The sequence below is a fragment of the Phymastichus coffea genome, unplaced genomic scaffold (assembly GCF_024137745.1).
Source record: "Phymastichus coffea isolate CEN01 unplaced genomic scaffold, Cenicafe_Pcof_1.1 PCOF00001, whole genome shotgun sequence".
NCBI lineage: Eukaryota > Metazoa > Arthropoda > Insecta > Hymenoptera > Eulophidae > Phymastichus > Phymastichus coffea.
The window spans coordinates 5,810,217-5,832,602 of NW_026706812.1; the positions used below are offsets into that span (position 1 = coordinate 5,810,217).

The following is a 22,386-nucleotide window of genomic DNA, read 5'->3' on the forward strand; positions in this document are numbered from 1 at the left end:
TATGAAGAAATAATGATAGTGATACAATGAACACAAGCATGGTTAAAACAAAAGTAATATTTAAAGCTTTTTCAAAATTGAAATCACGACTGAACGTATTGCGATTACTTTCTAAACGACTTCCAAATGTAATAGATTCTTCATTGAACATGAAATTTATCCTTATGTATTTAACTTTTACTCTTATTTCTTTGCAGAACATCAGATTGATACTGAAATAGTTTCATTAATTTAATAGACTTGTAATAGCAAATTATTAGCAACAACTTCCAATATTTGAAATTTATTAATAATAATCATACAGTCCGGTGAAAAATAAAAAAGGATAGGGAACGGAAACAAGAATAGTCCCGTAAAATTTAAAAAAATTAAATTTAAAAAATTTTTAAATTTAAAAAATTTAAATCCTGTAAAATTTCCTGCTCTTTCCGATTCCAAGGTCAGAAATAAGGATTCCCAATAAAAAAATAGAATTGACCTTGAGAAAGCCGTCAAGGTCAAGCTCAAGGTCAATTTCAAAGTCACCCCTAGACGTCCCCCTTGAACTCCTACAACTTTTTTCTGAGTCATTTTTTCGTATTTTGCTTACATTGTTCGATTCTTGTTCCAGGATAGTTTTGACCTTAGCATAACCTTAAGGGTTTATTTTGACCCATGTTAAAAGATGTTATCTGGATGTAAAATTTCCCGCTCTTTCCGATTCCGAGGTCAGAAATAGGGGTTCCCAATAAAAAAATAGACTTGACCTTGAGAAAGCCGTCAAGGTCAAGCTCAAGGTCAATTTCAAAGTCACCCCTAGATGTCCCCCTTGAACCCCTACAACTTTGGTCTGAAACATTTTTGCGTAATTTGCTTGTTTCAAAAGTTATTAGACTGGGGAAATTAAAATGACTCACCCTGTATATATATATATATATATATATATATCGCTTGATTCTAATGAATTCAAATATTGTTTATTACAGATTGTGCTTTACCATTTAAGATTTAGGATAACAGTTCCATATAAAATATGGAAACACGCCATTGAAGCAAAATCAGCTTCATCATTCTTAAGAACAATTATGCTTTATGTTTGGCAGTGCTTGATCCTTAAACAGAGCGGACATATTTGTAACGGAGCTCTGCTCCAAAATCAAAAATATCGACCAATCAAGTGAATAAAAGTGTCAGTTTATTTAAATTTACCTCCTCATCGTTATAACAATAACAGAATAACGGCCAAATGGCCACTCAAGTAGAGGACACAATGTCTACACCTACACAAAACAACACCGAAAAATGGATAACTGTAAGTGGAAAAAGACAACGAAGTAGCCCAGAAACTCAAGCTCCAAGCAAAAAAGCCCAGCTATCAGACTACTGACTGAGTCAATCTACTAACAGATATTAAGTTCTTCAGGAAAAACAAATCGCAGATACGGACACGGTAAATAACTATATGAACTCTATAATAATTAAATCACCTCCGATCTTTGCGTATAATGTAGAAAACATTCGTGCGTTGGAAAAACTGCTAAACAAAATAGCCAAAGATAGCTATATATTTAAAGTAGTAGGACAAAATAAAAATTCAACCAACAACATCTGAAAATTACCTACCGATAATAAATGGATTAAAAGAAAAAAACAGAGAATTTTACATATATCAGTGAAAAAAAGAAAAAGAATTTAAAGTGATATTGAGAAGTATACATCCGTTGGTTGTCATTGGTGATTTGAAATCTGCCACAGAGAAACAGGGATATAAAGTACTAGGTATTCGGGATATTCGGCACCGCATAACAAAAATACCACTACTGTTATTCACTGTAGAAATTGAACACGACTACAAAAGCCAGGAAATTTACAAAGTGAACAAACTATTCAACACTGTGATAAAGTTTGAACCGCCGAACGTTAAAAGAGAAAGACTGCAATGTCTTAACTGCCAAGTGTATGAGAACACAAAAAACTATTGTTTCAAAAGTGCAATATGTGTGAAATGTACTAAACTGCATCCAACGGAAAAATGTACAATAAAGGAAAAAATCAAAGAAGTAAGATATGCAAATTGTCAAGGTAATCACGCTGCAAGCTATAAAGGATGTAAACAGTTGCAACAAAAATTGTATCCAAGACTAAGAGATAAAATACTTAATCAAAACAATAGACAAGCTCAGCCAAATTCAAATTTAAATACCAATTAATAGAGCTCAACCAAATATAACATATGCACAGGTAACATCAAAACAAAACGATCAGAGAGAGATAGAAGATCAAAACAAACAGCTGTTCAAGCAGATGTAAGTAATTACATCAACGAAATAAACACAAATAACAAACTCAATAAACTCGCTGATACGTTGGAAAAAATGACACTCACAATGGATACATTAGTAAAACTAGTAACTGTACTTGTTAATAAATTGTCTCAACAATGAAAAATTTGAAAATAGCTATTTGGAATGCAAATGGCTGCAGCAACGACACCTCGAATTAAAAGTATTTTTAATCCACGAAAATATAGACATTATGTTAGTATCAGAAACTCATTTTACAAGTAAAAATTTTCTCTTCATTCTAAATTACATAGTATACAAAACTAATCATCTACTCGATAAAACACATGGAGGTACTGCAATCATTATCAAAACCAAAATAAGTCATGACACCCAAACACACACCAGTGAGATTTACCTGCAAGCGACTAGTGTAAGTATAAACGACAATAAAGGCCCTATAACTATAACAGCTGTTTCTTGCCTTCCGAATAAAACAATAACAAATGAAAACTGGACAAATTTCTTCCATTCCCTCGGAAATCGATTTATAGCAGAAGGCGATTATAATACCAAGCATTTGTGGTGGGATTCAAGATCACCAACTCCAACATAGAGAGGCAGAGTACTATATAAAACACTACGAAAAAAACAATTACTTTCCAATTTCCACAGGAAAACCAACATACTGGCCGATAGATGTAAACAAGTTTTCGGATCTTTTTGACTTTGCAATAGTACAAGGGATAAAAAAAAATTATTTCGAAGTGGCATCATATTTAGATTCAAATCACTCACCAGTATTAATTACTCAACACTCTCAAGTATTTAATAGAGTAAACAATTATACTAAAGTCGATTGGAAGAAATATGCTCTTTTCATCGAGGAACGCATTAAGTGTAACGCTACTCTTAAATCAGAAAACAACATAGAAAACAGTATTGATACAATAAACTTACTTCTAACTGAAGCTATTAACAAATGTTCTTCTACGAATACAAATGATAAAGAAAAGCAGTAAACTAATTACAAATAATAGTCTAAAAAATTAAAGAAAAAAGATTATTGAGGAAAAGGTACCAAATAACTAGATCTAGTCAAGATAAAACAAAGTAAACAAAGCAACTAATGATCTGAAGAAATAGTTATACAAGGAAAAAAATATAAAAATAGAGAACTATTTCAAAACTCTAAGCCCAACAGGAGCAACGGATCTCACTATGAAAAAAAAAACTCACTATGAAAAGCCACCAAACGTATCAAAAGACCAGTTACATTTATCCCACCTATTGAAAAACCTGCAAGAAAATATGCCAAAATCTGACGAAGAAAAAGCTGAACATCTTTCAGAACATCTCAGTGCAGTATTTACACTCCACCAAATAATAATCTTCGAACAGAAAGAAGAAAAGTTACTGGAAATCTCAGATGTACAAGATAGTACACCAATTAAATCAATAAAAATTAAGGAAGTATTGCAAATAATTAATAATATTAAGAATAGGAAGGCCCTCGGTTTTGACAATATTACAGGAAAAATGATTAAAATGTTACCTATAATAGCAATTAGATTTATAACAATTATTTACAATGCCTGCTTGTGTCTCTGCTATTTTCCCACTCCGTGAAAAATAGCTCAGATAATACTGATATCTAAACCTGGTAAAGAAGCAGGAAATAAAACATCTTATAGACCCATCAGCCTTCTACCAGTATTATCAAAAATTTCGACAAATTAATTTTAGCCAGAATTGACCAAATCATTAAAAATAAAATGTTGATTCCAAGCCATCAATTTGGTTTTAGGTGTAATCACTCCACGATAGAGCAGGTGGATAGTGTTAACTGCTGCGAGGAAAGCCATCGAAGAGAAAAAGTACTGTACTGGTATTTTCCTTGATGTAGCCCAGACAGTCAACAGAGTACGACATGGAGGTCTATTACATAAGCTTAAAAGTTTTTTTCCTGTACGCCACTACGAAATACTGCAGTCATATCTGCAAAATAGGGCATTTTAAGTTAAAATAAATAGGAATAAATCAAAACGCCAGCTAATAAAAGCAGGAGTGCCGGAAAGCAATGTTCTCGGTCCAACTCTTTATCTACTGTACACCTCGAACTTACCTATATCTGAAAATATTCTGACAGCAACATACGCAGATGATACACCAATTCTAACACACTCAGACCCAACAATAGCATCAGAAATAATCCAAAAATAAATTAATAATCATCTTCAAAATTGGTTTAGCTTATGGAGAATAATTGTAAATGAAAGTAAATCAATACATACAACGTTGACCCTTCGAAAAGATACTTGTCCACCTATTAGTTTCAACGATAAATAAACCCCGTAAAGTAACCAAGTAAAATATGTAGGTGTTCACTTGGACCGAAGGTTTACATTAAAAGAACACATATTCACTAAACGTAAAGAGTTGGGACTGAAATGGAGAAAAATGTGCTGGCTCATAGGAGAAAAATTGGAACTGTCAAATTACTGCTGTATAAAGCTGTACTCAAAGGAGTCTGGACCTATGGTATTTAACTATGGGGTGCTGCTTCAAGCTCGGATATTGAAATCTTGGAAAGATTTCAATAAAAAATACTACATAGTATAGTACGAGGGTGGTCCGATAAGTACTCTTAGCCTCACCGCCCGATGGCGACACTCTCGCAAAAGAAATATTCTATCACGTAGTACAACCTTCTCGATGGTTACTGTTAAGATTTCAGCCTGATCGGAGTTGTAGTTTATTTTTGAGAGCGTGCGAAAGCAAGTGTGTCTGTTGATTTTTGAAAAATGGAAAAAGAGCAGTATCGGTCGGTGATTCGATTCTTGTTTTTGGAAGGAAAATCGCGCAGCGAAATCAAAAAGCGCTTGGATGCTGTGTTCGGTGACTCTTCTCCTTCGATGGCGTACTTCGCAAGATATTTACAATTATACTGAATATTACTTTATATCTTCTAAGCAGAAAGAATATTATCTAAATGCCAGAAAGAGCTAGAGCTACATACAGGATTACTGGTCATGGACATCGCAGAAAACTACTCATTTATTGCGCAGAACTTAATTTAAGGACTCTATTTTAATAACGTACAGGCTACGTTATTTACTGCAGTTTTGTACTACAAGGATGTGTCTAACAATGATATTTCATGGCAAAGCTTTTGCATCATCTCTGACATTAAAACGCATCGTACATATTAAGTAAATGCTTTTCAAGAAGCTGTTCTAAATGAAATTAAAAAAGAATTCCCTTGGATTAAAAAATTGATTTATTCCAGTGACGGAGCTCCAATTCACTTTAAAAACAAGTATAATATAACAACATTCATTAAATTTCTATTTTTATTATTTTTTCACACGGCGTGCGGGAAGTTCGATTTCCCGCACGCTTTTCTGTACGGGAAGTGTAGCATTCCCGCATGGTTATTCGGCGTGCGGGAAGAGCTACAGGAGCGTGCGGGAAGTAAAAGTAGGTAGGGGTAAGCGTGCGGGAAGTATAAATAGGTAGGGGTAATCGAACGAAAAGTAAATGTAGGTAAAAGTATACGAAGATCTTATACTGCATGTCCTGACGCTTAATGGCCTGTCATACAAGACGGGACGAGTATGTGTTTCCCCAATTTGAGCACTATTATTTTCCGCACGGAGCGTTAGAAAACGCAATTAGCATGGAGATAAAATGTGGGAAAATCTATACGGTTTCTCATAGAAATATTATTAAGAAATATTTCTCAAGAAATAATTATTAATTTCGTAACGAAAAATTTTAAAGTTTTTCATATTTTTTTACGAACGAACGAGGGCACCAGCCGAAACTTCCTTTCCTTCTCTTCCTGCTCACATAAACCTACTACACTCAAACTTCCCGCACTTGTGTGAAAAAATAGTGTACGTAACTTGTGCGTGAAGTATGTGATCGTCTCACGGGCGTTGTAAAACTTCGCCCGTGCAGGGATCATCTACTTCCCGCACGCGTTACGTAATGTACTATTTCAACTATATTTATGGCTACTTATATTTTCTATTTCATTTTGAATTGTTTAAATTCTAAAATATCTTCATCTTCTACGACTATTTACGCTATCAATACATACTAATGTATTCGAAAAATAAGTTCATAATTTAATAATTTTTTTTTAGAAACCATTTGATCAATATCTGCTACCATGAAAATGATTTCGGAATAAAAGTTATATCCTACAACTTTTTCGTAACTTCCCATGGCAAAAGTGCTGCAGATGGCATTGGAGCTGCCACGAAACGTAGTGCAAGGAAAGCAGCTCTACAAGGCACCTGTATTTTAAATGCTGAGCAAGTATATGATTATCTGAGTCAAACTGGTTCTAATATAAAGTATGACGAATTTATTAATAATTTAATTTTCTGCGGTACTAACAAATATTTAAATAATCAAAAACTTTTAATAACTTTTCAGATATCTTTACATCTCTGATAAAGAAGTGTAATCACGAGGTAGAAAGCTTAAAGGTAGATTTGAGTCAGCTAAAACTATAAAAAATGCTAGATGATATCACTGTTTTGAACCTATTGATTTCAAGACAATGAATCAGAAATAGTTGCTGTAGCACAAAAATAAAGATGTTATTCCTGATGAATAATGTTACAAGTTGTTTTTGAAGTTTCACGATAAATACTTTAATCAATACCTTTTATCAGCAAATATTCGCAAAATTATAAATCTCATTTATTTTATTATAATTCGGTCACACAAAGACCATGACTTTTTATTTTTATGGATAGAAGTAACAAATAGAAAAAAATTACGCAGTGAAAGAATTCAAAAAAGTACATATGATTTGAAAAAAGTGTAAAATACATAACAAAATCGATAAAAGGGGCGACGATAAATCATTTTGATGTAGGCACTTTAAAAATCACTTGAAAATCACTAAAAACGCCATGTGCCTGTATTTTTACAGACTTTGACCGGCTGTAACTCCGATACTTTTGAGCTGCAAAAGCAGGCGTGATTGCACTTTCTTCGTCTTTTCAAGAGCTATCCAAATCTGTAATTATAAGATATAAAATATCGAGTTCCAACAATTCTACAGGTGTTGAAAGATGAGAAAAAGTCATGAAAATCACGCTGCAGTTAGAAGCCTCTAGATTGCTTGGTCTTTAAAATACTTATTACTTATATTACTTTGTTGAAAAGCTCTTGGAGAGACAAAAAAAGCGACTCCTCTTGGGTTTCTCTTGCTCAAAAGCTCGAGATTTGAAAGAGGTTTGAATATAGGCCGAAAAACGCCTAAAATAGGCCTTTTTTGAACTTTGAAACCATCCTGAGGACGTACTTTTTGAACAAGGGAGCTGAAATTTAGGGCAGTTTCTTTTTTTGTGATGTAGAATATACAAGGTGTCAAATAAGTAACGGAACAAGGCTGTAGCTTTTTAGGTACAGATTATTAGACCAAGGTCAAGGTCATTTCTTTAGTAACTTTCAACGCGGAATCCGATGGTGACCTTGGATTTGACCTTGAGATTGACCTTCAAGGTTATTTGAAGGTCAACTTTGTTTTTTTAAATGGTAACCCCTATTTTTGACAACGGCAATCGAAAGAGCGGAAAATTTTACGTCCAAAACGGTATTTTTAAATTTTTATTCATGGCCTTGAGAAGGTCGATTTAAAGTCAAATGCTTGAAAAACTGCCTAAAAGCGTTTTTTTAATTTTTAAGATATCGAAAAATGACCTCTACAAAATTTGTTCAGAACAGAGTGGGCCACCCAATGCACCAAAAACCTTTGACCTTTAACCTCATTTTGAAGGTCATTTCAAGGTCGAAGTGTTTTTTGTAATGGAAACCCCTATTTTTGACCCCGGATTCGCATATAGCGCGAAGTCAGAAAGAAACATTCAAAACGCAGTGAGTGGAAAAAACTTATCCGGCAAAAAAACTGTACCTATGTCTCTGCTTGCTCCTCATTTAAAACAACTTGACTTTCGGTTTGGATAACCCGTTACTTTATTATTCAAACAATCAAAGGTCAAAGATAAGGTCACTGTAACATGCTTTCAGTAGAATTTAATAAATTTAGCCCGAAACATTTTGTAAATGTTTCGCGAATAATATTGGATCTAAATTTCACATGACCTTAGCGATGACCGTCGTGGATCAATCGAAACTCAACATAATACCTTATCCAAACGTCGGATTTCGCGCTATGTGCTAATCCGGGGTCAAAAAGAGGGGTTTCCATTACAAAAAACACTTCGACCTTGAAATGACCTTCAAAATGAGGTTAAAGGTCAAAGGTTTTTGGTGCATTGGGTGGCCCACTCTGCTCTGAACAAATTTTGTAGAGGTCATTTTTCGATATCTTAAAAATTAAAAAAACGCTTTTAGGCAGTTTTTCAAGCATTTGACCTTAAATCGACTTTCTCAAGGCCATGAAAAAAAATTTTAAAATACCGTTTTGGACGTAAAATTTTCTGCTCTTTCGATTGCCATTGTCAAAAATAGGGGTTCCCATTTAAAAAAACAAAGTTGACCTTCAAATAACCTTGAAAGTCAATCTCAAGGTCAAATCCAAGGTCACCGTCGGATTCCGCGTTGAAAGTTACTAAAGGAATGACCTTGACCTTGGTCTAATAATCTGTACCTAAAAAGCTACAGCCTTGTTCCGTTACTTATTTGACACCTTGTATATACGTAAGTTTCAGCCAAATCGGATACCATCGTGCGCACGGTTTTATAAAAAAGTATTATTTTTACCCATATATATATATATATATACACATATAATTCTTCTTTCTCCAACTAACAGATAGTTATAGCGATAGTTGATAAGCTCTTGTTCCATACAGACGTCGACCTCATTGCTGAGCCTGAGAAACTCTCCCACAAGATCCGCCCGCCCAGTATTTGTAATGTCTACGCAAAGCATCAAATTTATTGAAAAGTATTTTCAGTTCTAGACCAAGCCAGGGAGCAATTCTCTTTCTGGGATAAATAGTTTTTAAAGGCATAAGAGAATCGACTGCCTGCACTAAATTTTCGAATCGGTGTCCTTTGAGTGGTTTTTTTAGTTTTGGAAACAGCCAAAAGTCACAAGGGACAATATCGGGACTGTATGGAGGTTGTCGAAGCAATGCGATATTGTGTTTGCTCAAAAACTGCTGCATAAGATTGGATGAATGCGCTGGCGCATTATCGTGATGAAGAAGCCAGTCACCACTTTCCGGTAGAGGTCGCTCGAACACTATGGCGCGAAGATATAAACGTAGGCCTGATACTTTCCGGACCGACCTCGTATTATTTATTATTTTATTTCAAAGTTAATATTTAGAAGCATTTTCTAACCTAAAAAAATTCCCGATATTTTCAAAGTGCGATAACTTTACTTAGAAAAGTGGCTACAGAAAATTTTTTTTTTTAAATTATGTCTTTTTTTCTGACGAATTCAGTGGTATCATTAGAATTTCGAAAATCGTAGTGGGTCATTGAGAAAAAGTCAAAAAACTGAGTTTTTTCGACTTTTTTCGTGGTTTTTGGTCGCTAATTCTTCGCAGTCGATTTCTATGCCAAATCTGATTACACCATTCGATTCTACAGGAAAAATTACATCGAAAACATATATAATAACTTAGAAAATAATAATGGATCATCGTTGAAAAAATTCAGTAAGCTGCGTACAGGTACCTAGTGTACCTCTGCAGAGTTCAGAAATGAACTAAGTATTGCAGTAAATAAATAAATAAAATAAATAAATAAATATATGCATATATATATATATATATATATATATATATATATATATATTTATATTAACTATGCGCAGCTGGATGGACTTACAGATTGACAATATGTCGGCCGTGAAGGGCCAATAGCAAAGCAGTCATGATACCGTCATGCAATGTCATGGTGCTGTTTTATAACCATAGCAGAGCAATCTAATTACGGAATCCGGAACGGAATAGAGAGGGGAATCAGAACATAGAAATCTCGGATGTTAGATGGTTTCACCTTTTGACACTCGTTGCATGTTGAATGTTTTTTTATTGAAAAAAGCACTGATCCGATTGAACTCTCAACTTAAAATTAAATAGGAATTAAATTGGAAACTTGAATAGGAAAATTAAATAGGAAACTTGAAATTAAATAACCAAAAATTATACTTGTCAGTTAGTTTGCCAAGTTGACAACCCAATATAAAAAAGACATACCATGTGAAAACACTGAAGACATTTGGATATTTGGATTGAAAAGTATATATAATTCAAAAGGTATGATAATGTCAATTTTTGCGACTTTAATATCAGTATTAATTATTCAATATACATTAATACATTAATGTAGTAAATTAACCATCACACACAAAACTTGGTATCAATATAGTTTGAATGGCAGACGATAATTTTTAAATTATTGTAGGAAAGAAATTACGATTCCATTAATTATATTCTATTTATTAATTTATTTCAACAGTTTTAGGTACCTTGGAATACATATTTCTGGTACTCTTCAGGCTATAGTACTATTAGTTGAGTTTGTTTTCATTTCCTTGGATAATTTCAAAACATTTTTACATTATCCATAGTTGAATATGAAATTGTAATCCTACTTCTGAATATAAATCATTAAAACTGTATTATTCCAATATTATTTTTTTTATAGTAAACAATAAGTTAACAGTTATTGTACTGCATATTTTAATAGAATAATTTTTTTTCATCAAATAAAAAATTCTATCGAAAAATTCTTTTCGCATCTTTTATAAGTTTGATAATATATCAAAAAACTTTTCTTTACCTAAACTTTATATTATAAAATTTGTTGCATCTACTTTCAACTTTAAGGTTGTTACGAGAGTCTTTTTTTAACTTTCTTGTATTTTTTAAATATTGGAATTATATTAAATTAACTAATAGCCAATAGATTTTGCAAGTTATTTTGACACATCAAATAAAGCAAAGATTTTTTCAAGCAATATATTATTATGAGTGCTACCATAACTATGTGTGATTATTTAATAGTAATTGGTTTTGCAATCGTATAAATTGTGATACACTTGTTGTAAAATAGTCAAACAGAACTATTGAAATTGCTTAAGATTTTATAATATTCTGTAATTTGTACAAAATTAACTTTATCGTTTGTATGGTAGCTGATTATCGTAAGAACTTTTATTTCTTCCTCGTTTTAACATAATTTATATGTTTTCATGTTGGACCATGGAAAAAGAGTTTGACATAATAAATATACTCAGTTTTTGACGTGTGCAATTATGTTTTAGATTTCCCTTTTCTGCAATTTATACTTTCATGATCTACAGGAATGAATATTTAACTTTGATTGTTTGTTTTCATTTTCTTTTTAATTATCTCTAACAAACTTCCATATAAAAATATATATGCTATGAAAATTCCGGTGGTGATTTTCCAAATAGTTAGAAAAATAAGTATTAGAGCATTTGAATGTTTCAAAGATAGTAAAAGAAGTCTCGAGCTTTTGATTATTTACAGAAATGTTTACTACTAAATATTTCGTTAAAATTGTACTTGTTGTGATATTAAAATCTAGTAATTTGACATTATGAAAATTAAAATATGATCCTTTTTGTTATTACAGACACATAAGATGTCTTCTGATGATGAGCCTTCAGTCAAAAAGCCTCGTTCAAGAGATGAATCAAAATGTATTTCGTGCGACAAACATATAAGAAAATTGAGTGGATCCCATTTGTATATTGATAGTCGGGAAAAAGCTTTGGATTTTAATAAAAAGTATGGACAATTGGTCCTTGTGGATGATACGGTATGTTCCAAGTGTTACGCGAAATTGCGAATTTCGAAATCTTCAAAAAATACTGACAACGAGAAGTATAAAGCTTAAAAATCTGGAGATTCGTCAGAGTCGACGGCAACTTCTTCAGCAGATGTTTTAGGTGAAAATACTGTACAAGAAGATGAATCTGAGTCTCAAATTGAAGAACAGACGTCAAGAATTTCACTGGAAAATACTCAAGAAAGTAACACAGAGAGTAATACACCTTCATGGGATACAAAGCTTGGAGAAAGTAAAAGTAGTCAAGATACAACTACAGATTATAGTCAAACATCAGATTCTTCCGGAACAGATCCAACATATGTGCTTATTAATACTATTGAAGTTGAATTGGTAGTCATGCCTTTTCCAAGGACAATTATATCTCACCAGTATTGTTTTATGTGTAAAGAAACTAAGGATCTTCAAGACGTACCATTCGATGCCCGAATATACGTGTTCACAAAAAGGAGAATATTCATTCCAAGGAGAAACAGATGTTGTAAGAAGCATTTAATTAAAAAACGATTTTATAATGAAGATTTGTCAATTATAACCTGTGCTAGCAGTGAATGTGAAATTGAATCCAAAGAATTGCCCAGATTCCTTGAAGCCTTATCAGATTCAAGTAATTCTAGTCTGCATGATAAAATTGGTGAGTACGCAATTTCTGAGGAAAGAATAAAAGCATTAACAGGTTATACGTGGAAAAACATAATTACTCTTAAGGAAATGATGATAACTATGCGTAGTTCAGGTAATCGAAACGTTACACAAGCTCTAGTCATATTTTTAATTAAATTAAGAACTGGTAACTCGGATCTTTGTATATCTGCTATACTGGAAATTGAAGAAAAAGTAGTGCAACAATCAATTAGTGCTGTTTTAAAATGTTTTGAAGAAGAAGTATTACCCAAAAATTTTGGATATGGGGCTTATTCGAGAGAGTTCTTGTTGACTCAAACCTCACCAATAGCTAAAATATTATTTAATTTAGGAGATAGACTGGGTTTAGTATGTGATGGTACGTATTTACGGCATCAAAAAAGCAGTAACAATATGTACCAAAGGAAATCCTATTCTGGGCAGAAGAAAACAGCACTATGTAAACCTTTTACAATCACAACTACAAATGGCTTTACAGTTTATGTCGAAGGACCATACAATGCTAACCTCAATGATGCTGCAATTTTAAAAGAAATTTTGTGCTCTGCTGGTGGTCTTAACAACATTTTAGAAAAAGGAGATTATTTCATTTTAGATAGAGGTTTTCGTGACGTGGTTCCATTCCTGACGAGTAAAGGTTTCAATGTACTTATGCCAGCTTTAAAAGGAAAGCGAAATCAATTGACGGTTGAAGAATCAAATCAATCGCGATTGGTGACCAAAATTAGATGGGTTGTCGAAGCTGTTCATGGGATAGTAGGGCAAAAATGCAAACTTCTTCATAATCAATTTCATAATGCCAGGTTGCCCAATGCTGGATTGTACTGTCGAATTGCATGCTTTCTCATTAACTTATTTTGTAAACGACTTAATTCAGATGTTGGCAAAAGTGATTTGATAATTGCTAGAATTCTTAAAATGATCAATGTCAAAAATACTCTAGCAGAGTTTGTTGAAGAGAACAACTGGAATAAAAAAGTTAAACCTTTCAAAATAATTTCGTCAAACGATTTGCTAGATTTTCCAGAACTGACTGTAGATGAGCTACAAATTCTTTTTACGGGTACATATCAATTATCTCAAGCTATTTGTTACTTAGCGGAAATGTTGGGCGAGAATGAATCTTTAAATCTGAAGTGTTCTATAGAAGAAAATTGTACCATTAGATTTGAAGTCAAATCAAGACACATCAATAGTAAGACGTACAAGGCCTATGTAGAATACGAACCTCAAACTTATGGCATAAAAGGTATCAAAAGATATTGTTGTAATTGTTCTAACGGCAACAGGACCGTTGGCTGTTGTTCACATGTGGCATCTATTATTTATTACTTGGCTCATGCCCGATATTTATCACGCATCCCGAAACCAGCAGAACAACTAACTAAGTTGTTTGATGTTAATAGTACAGTTCCTGTCATCGATGAAGACAGTGATGAGGACTAAAGTGATTTTCAGTATTGCTTTTCAACAATTATCTGTAAATACTACGACACATTGTAATTTTAATGGTTTATTCAGCTAATAAATCATAACAATTATCAGTAAATATGTCCAATAATTTCAGTTGTTTTATTTCATAAATTTTTTTTACGATTAACCGTTTTCTTCCATAAGTTGTTTTCTATATAATTTCTTTTGATTTTCAAAAGATTAATTTTTAGGTACTCTGATAACACTGAAATGCATTTACACACTCACTCGCTTACACACTCATATATATCTAACTATATATATATAGTTGTAAGAGTGCCTTCGGAAGTAGACCCTCCCCCCCCCCCCTCCCCCCTGATTTGTTCCCCTCCCCCCACCCCTTTTCAATATTACGTTTTTGGTATTTTTGTACTAAAAAGCTTAATATTTACGGTGTTTCTACCGTGTTTTTGTTGATTTTTGCTAAACTAAAACAAATATTTTATTTCTTATGCCCCCCCCCCTCCCCCCTAACTTGGCCCCCTCCCCCTCGATTTTGAAACTTTTTTTGTCCCTTTCTTTTTCAATTTCATGGCATTCATGAATTTATATACATGACCATGTAATTGATTATAACATTTGTTTCAGAATTTCAGTTCTTATATTATAGCAATTTATTCTCAATTCAGTTAGCGAGTTTGGTTATTCAATGAGTATTGTAATATTAATCAGTTTTTTTTTTTAAATATTTAATAAGCACAATGTTTTAATTGCTGCACGAATTCATAAATTTAAAGTTTACTAAACTTATAGATATTGCCGCGGGAAGCGCTGTGATCGCTATGTGCTACCGTCAATCTGATGTGTTTCACTATAGTTTCTCATGCTTTCGACTCGTGACAACAGCCGTTGTTGTTGTGTGTCTTTATAGTTCTATAAATTTAGTTCATATCACTTATTTATTGGCAAATTTGAAGTATTTATTAAACGTAAGTAGTCCCTATATTTACTACTATATCTATTCTACTCATGCTTTCGACTCGTGACAACAGTCGTTTGTTTGTTTATATTGAGAAAATGTTGTATTACAACTGCAGGAGTGCCAAAGAAGAATATATCCAGTAGGTAGGCAAATGGCACTAAGAATTACCAGTGCATTTAGGACTGTCTCCAGAGACGCAGCACATGTAATTTCGGGGCTATTACCCATCGAGATTTTGGCTGAAGAACAGACGCGGCTGTACGAGCATCGGAAAGCCAGGCAGTTAGAAATAGATGACTGCAGGAAAAGAGAAAGGCAGAAAAGCATTCAACGTTGGTAGGCACAGTGGGATAGCTCCGGAAAGGGCCGATGTACCTATCAGCTTATCCCAGAGATAGCGAAATGGGTGAACCGCCAACATGGAGATCCCAGCTACTACCTGACACAGTTACTGACTGGGCACGGATGTTTCCGCAAATACTTGCACAAGTATAAACATGAGGACTCGCCAGAATGCCAAGGAATGGAATGTCGAGGAATAGAGGAGGACGCGAGGCATGTATTTTTCACATGCCCAAGATTTGAAACACAACGACGAAGGCTCGAAAGCACACTTGACACGACGATCAAACGTGAAAACCTTGTCGAACAGATGCTAAGATCCGAGAGCAGTTGGAATGCCACAGCAGACTATGCCAGAGAAGTAATCGAAGAATTACGAAAAGAAGAGAAGACGAGAAAAGAACAACGAACCCAGGGCGCTCGCACTAATGCGATTCCCTTGTAGTTAACTTGACAGATTCTTCTCGGATGAGAAAAAAACACAGAAGAAGACGACCGGACGATGCGGTAAGAAGAAGACGACCGGACGATGCTGTAAGAAGAAGACGACGTAGGAGTCTGACAAACCTGAACCCTCGATCAATCAACGACGATCGGGGGACGTAGGGAAGGACAACAAGGAGGAAGAGCTAATCAGCTATTGCCACCCCCGCGAAGTAATACCTAGCGGCAGTTCCGCGGGGGGTTCCTGCATCCTGCAGTTGTGGTCACCACTATAAAAAAAATGCGCCATGATATTTACCTCAACGGTGGTGTGGAAAAAATATCAGTAATGTTTCTTTTATATTTTCATTCACTAAAATGGGGGGTTGGCGAGCGGAGCGAGCAGGGGGGCGGAGCCCCACTAGTATATATATATATATATATATATTATGTAGGGTCATTAATTTCTTTAATAAGACAAAAATTTCAAGTAAATACGTCAGATGTTCTTGATTTTTTTCTTTACTGAATTTTTTCAACGATGAACCAATATTATTTTCTATGTTATTATACATGTTTTCGATGTGATTTTTCCTGTAGAATCGAATGGTGTAATCAGATTTGGCATAGAAATCGACTGCGAAGAATTAGCGACCAAAAACCACGAAAAAAGTCGAAAAAACTCAGTTTTTTGACTTTTTCTCAATGACCCACTACGATTTTCGAAATTCTAATGATACCACTGAATTCGTCAGAAAAAAAGACATAATTTAAAAAAAAAAATTTTTTGTAGCCACTTTTCTAAGTAAAGTTATCGCACTTTGAAAATTTCGGGAATTTTTTTAGGTTAGAAAATCACCACCTTAAGATGTGAAAAAAATTAGGTATATTCCTTTTGGCAAGTAGTATATCCATGATTTTTTTTTGTATTGATATCGCTATTATTTTTCGAGAAAAAAAATAATTCGTAAAAAAATCGTTTTTTGCATATATATATATATATATATATGGGGGGGAGGTCGGAGGCTAATTATATGGGCAAAGCACTTCTTAAACACTATATTAAAGATAGCCAAAGGTTATTTTGAGGTTTTCGAAAGAGGGCATTTCACCATTGTTAATGGGGGGTACCCTTTGACTATTGAGTACGTAAGTAGAATTTTCCAGAGATTTGATGAAATATTTTATTTGGCAATGAAAATATACATTACATGCCGGAACCAATGGAGTGTAACCAAGTAATATGAGTTATAATAACTAACTTGTATCTAAATGAACTCGAGCAAATAAATTATTATGTTCAGACAATTTATGTACCAGTAATACGAATTTCCTCTCTTGTACAACATTAATAACATATTGCTCCAATAAATTTAATGATAATTAATCAGTTCTTGAGCATATAACAAATATATTTCTATGCAGTTGACACATCTAATTAACCCATTAACATCCAAAATGTCAAAATTTCTTGCACGTTTTCAAAGTGATTTTTTCCTATGTAATTGGCGTTGAAAAAATTCTTGAACCACATATTCTGATGTAAAATTGCATGCTCTTTCAGAATCCGTTGCCAGAATCATGATAAAACTCACAGGAAAAGAGATATGCTCGATTGAAACATAAAAAACACCTAAATTTTCGAAAAAAAAAATTTTTAGGATTTTTTTTCGAAGTCTTACGGTGAAGATATCACCTTGCGACCGTGATCAAAGGTGATCATGGGATTTGAAGTTTAACAGAAAATTTTTTTGTTTACCTTGAACCATCGCTTCTTTACAAAATGGCGGAAAAAACGAATTTTTTTTTTTTCAATCTTCATCAACTTTTTTCTCGAAATCTATGGACTTTAGAAAAAAATTCATAAGAACAAAAATGTCTTAGAATCACTCGAGAAACATCTTAAAATTTTTTCAGAATTTTTGGAGACATTTTTGAAAATTCCATTTCCCAAGTTTCCCGAAAAATCAAAAATTGTCTCAAAAAATTTTGAAAAAATTTGAGAATGTTCCTCGAGCGATTCTAAGGCATTTTTGTTTTTATGAATTTTTTTCTAAAGACCATAGATTTTGAGAAAAAAGTTGATGAAGATTGAAAAAAAAAATTCGTTTTTTCCGCCATTTTGTAAAGAAGCGATGGTTCAAGGTAAACAAAAAAATTCCCTGTTAAACTTCAAATCCCATGATCACCTTTGATCACGGTCACAAGGTGATATCGTAATCGTATCGTAACACTTCGAAAAAAAATCCTAAAAATTTTTTTTTTCGAAAATTTAGGTGTTTTTTATGTTTCAATCGAGCATATCTCTTTTCCTGTGAGTTTTATCATGATTCTGGCAACGGATTCTGAAAGAGCATGCAATTTTACATCAGAATATGTGGTTCAAGAATTTTTTCAACGCCAATTACATAGGAAAAAATCACTTTGAAAACGTGCAAGAAATTTTGACATTTTGGACGTTAATGGGTTAATATTTTTGTGTTCTATTGAATTAAACTGTCCTATTGTTTGTGGCAGACATATGAAAACTTTTGATAACAATATATCTGAGTCCGTAATGGTGTACTGCGCTGTTATTTCATTTTCAATTGCAGTATTTACACCAACACAGCGAATAATGTGCACAAAGCATATTATCCAAAATAAAACTTATTTGGAAACTTTACAGAAAAAGAAAAAATTAACTGCTATAGAATGGCCGTCGCAATTACCATATATTATGTGTGTTCTAATAGACACACATGTTGTTAGTGTCTTTCTAGCAAACGAGCGACACTATAACTCGATGTGGTGTATTGCTGCATACATGAGGCCCCGCTCACTTAACGCTCGCTAGTTAATTATTAAATATATTTTAATCGTATAAGTATATTTATGGAAAAAAAATCAAATAACTGGAATATATATATATGTATATAGGGGTTCTTTATAAAGTTCGAATTAAAGCTTACTCGGGAATTTTAGCAGCTTGGAACCGAGCTTGTCGAAATATCGTAGACGTACGATTTATCCCGTACACATGCATATCATGTTATCCGGGGACGTGCTTAATTTCTAAATACTTAGTCAGCGTAGGCTATAACGCTATGTAATTGAGAAGATCGCGTTACTCTGGCGCGACCGGTATTTATGATAATAAACGGAAAGAGTCGCGAAAGCAAAATACCAAAGCCAATATAATTAAAAATTTAACGAACGCATACACGTCTACATATATACATATGTATATATATATATGTAGCTATACACAAAATGAGTATGCAGAAATTTGCCAAATGGTAATTGATCCAAATATTATTATTATAGAAAAATAGGTAAGAAGAAAATAAGTTTACACTAATAAACCTTGAGTTACTTACTTGTTAGAAGTTTATTTATTATTATTATTAGTAGGCTTGTCCTCGAAATTATAGAATTATATAATTGTGTATTTTGTCAAAATATTCGTCCAAGAAATATAATCCTTTTATCTTTTTGCTGGTCCTTATAATAACTGTTATCCTTATACAAGTAATTATGCTGTAATCGATCTGAACGTACGCCGTATATGTATATATATATATATATGTGTATTTTATAATAATGCGTTAATAGCTGATAGCAAGGATATGAATATACTGATTCGATGAATTTAACAATAAATAAGAACTGATTGACAAAAAAAAACTGAGATCAAAACTATATGAAAGCAACTGAATAAAACTGTATGTAAATCCGAACGGAATACGACTGCTCGTGATTAGCTCTGGCGCTAGACTGCCTTTGTCAGGCGTGGGCGATACAGTCATCCCACGCGAGAGTGTTACTACCGTCATCGCATTACTACGCGGCCGCCGAACCGCCTACGCGTGCTTAACGTGTAGAATTAATACGCGCGGCGCGATTATACATAATACTAGTACATATAAGTTTTACATTACATATATCAGGATTAAGTGAATTTTAAAAGTTGTCACTTAACACCATATCTCAATCCAATCGAATTACTCTAGGAAGCATTAGATCGTACTATACATAAGGTGTGTCCGACTTTCAAATCCTATTTATGGAAAATTTTACAACAAGTATGGAAAGAAATCAGGAGTAAGAAATTACATAAATTAATAGCAAAGATGCCTCGATTATGCAATGCTTTGATACGAAATGAAGGTGGACATTTTGGCGAAAAAAATTTTTAAATGTGAAGAAAGAATTGTGATACTCGGTACGTACGAAATAATAGATACTGATTTATGTAGTTTATCAAGATGTCATAATCACAAACATTATTATTATTTAGTACCGTAAACTATTGTTCAGTTTAAACTAAAGTCTGTGATACAAATTGCAATTGTATTTTGTTTTCTATTTGATGGAATATGATGAACTAAATTCGGATGTTATTTTTTTGTGTTTCAAGTTGTACAGTACAAAGGACTAGTGCTTGTATACGTTTAATCATTTGATAAAATATAAATATTATATATTTCTATCTCAATTCACGATGCTAATTAATACCATTTATTTAATTATCAAGATATAGAATGATAATACGAACCTCAAAATCGAAAAATTTATCTTCTTGAAAATTTCCAGGACATTTTCACATATACGTTTTTTTACATATACCGTAAATAGAACATTTTTCTTCAATGACATTTTTCTTTATATATTGAAATTTCCAAGCTATTTCAACTTTGTACTAAAAGGGATTTTTTCACAAAAATCGCTATAAGTTTGCTTAAAAAAATGTTAAAGATTTGCCACGCAGCATTTGAAAGTCTTGGAAGTACTTTTCAAATACTTCCAGTCGATTTATTACATAATATTTTTTCACAAAATGAAGTGGAATTTAAACGTGCCTAAAAAAAAATTTTCTTTTTAAATCCTCCAACTCTGATAAATGATAGAGAAAGTAATTCACATGCATTCTAACACACTCAGGCTGAAAGATAGCAGAAAAATCTTCAAAATACCAGGCTGCAGATCTTTCTAAGACGTTCCCTACGAGAGTTATACAACTTTTAATTTTATACAATTTTCAGTTTAGGTGGCCAAATCTTTTCGAATAGGAATGTATACGATAAATTGAGAAGGACAGCACAATCCTTGCCAATAATGAGGAAAAGAGAGTGATTTGTTCAGAAATTAATTATGGACGGATAATTTATTGATCTAAATTCCATAACTAAAAATTGCTTTGATAAACGTGCCACATATCATGACATTTTTTTGCATAGTTTAAACTTCTAGCATCGCATATAACATTCCGAAATTCAAGCTCTTAAAGAAACAAAATTTTGTATACGTCCGCAAGAAATCATTGAACTCTCACCTCCCTTACCCTAGCCTGCAAAGTGTAATGGACAGTAAAAAAAAATACCATTCGAAACATCTCTAATTGAACCCTCCAAAAATGCTCATTATTTTAATTGAACCCCTTCAGTTGTCCCAAAAAAAATAAAAACTATGATAATTTTTTCGTTTTTTGTAACTGCGATATCTTTAGTAATACTTAATATTTTTGTAAAAGAAACAAGGCAAAAAATTGAACCTTTGCTCGTTTTAATTGCACCCCTCTCACTTTTTCAAAATTATTAATATATATGTCAAAAACAACAATCTAACTTTATTGTATGTTCTTTTCAAGTAGATTATTGGGTTATTGGGTTATTTGCAAAAATATTAAGTATTACTAAAGATATCACAGTTGCAAAAAACGAAAAAATCATCATAGTTTTTAATTTTTTTTGGGACAACTGAAGGGGTTCAATTAAAATATTGAGCATTTTTGGGGGGTTCAATTAGAGATGTTTCGAATGGTATTTTTTTTTTCACTGTCCATTACACTTTGCTGGCTAGGGTAAGGGGGGTTGAACTCTCATAAACTTTTGCCACAATCGAATGCGCTGCGAAACAAACGTCGTAACTCAGCTGTAACGGTCTAGTTTAGTCAGTCTCTTCCTTCATTTTTCACTGCGCAGTAGCAACCCACCACACATCCGAAAACTGAGGAAAAGCACTATCAAAACTAAGGCGCTACCTCACATACACGCTTGAATATGTTACGGCACTTGATCAAAATCAAGACCATATCAGGACCGTGACATCACAGGCGTGGGAAATTTATTATTTACTATGCAAAATCAATAATTACAAAATTTCAAATGAAATAAAAGCACTTTTTTAGTCAATTTCAATGCGCTAATCTCTAATTCTAGCCTATTATGATCATCTATTAGGCATTAGGTAATTTAATTTAATGAGCAAGTAAATATTAATAGCAATTTTGCAATAAATAAATATTATGCGAGTTTGAATATAAAACAGCGATACTAGCACCTTAAGAAAGAGAAGTAAGTATGTGACACTTTGATAACGATTTTTTTGACGGAGTTATCAATGAATAAAATATTTATAATTTATTTAAACATTTAAAATTACGTTGCAATATAGCGATCCAATTGTACATACTGGTAAAATTAGAAAAAGGATTGTTATCCGATTATTGATTTTATAATA

At 33.0% G+C, this 22,386-nt stretch overlaps 1 protein-coding gene across 4 annotated transcripts in view; it reads right to left on the reverse strand.

Annotated features, from left to right (window-relative positions):
- The window catches only part of LOC131675389 (anaphase-promoting complex subunit 1), an 896,320-nt gene that overhangs the window by 707,101 nt on the left and 166,833 nt on the right, over positions 1-22,386 (reverse strand). The gene's annotated exons all lie outside the window — the stretch shown is intronic.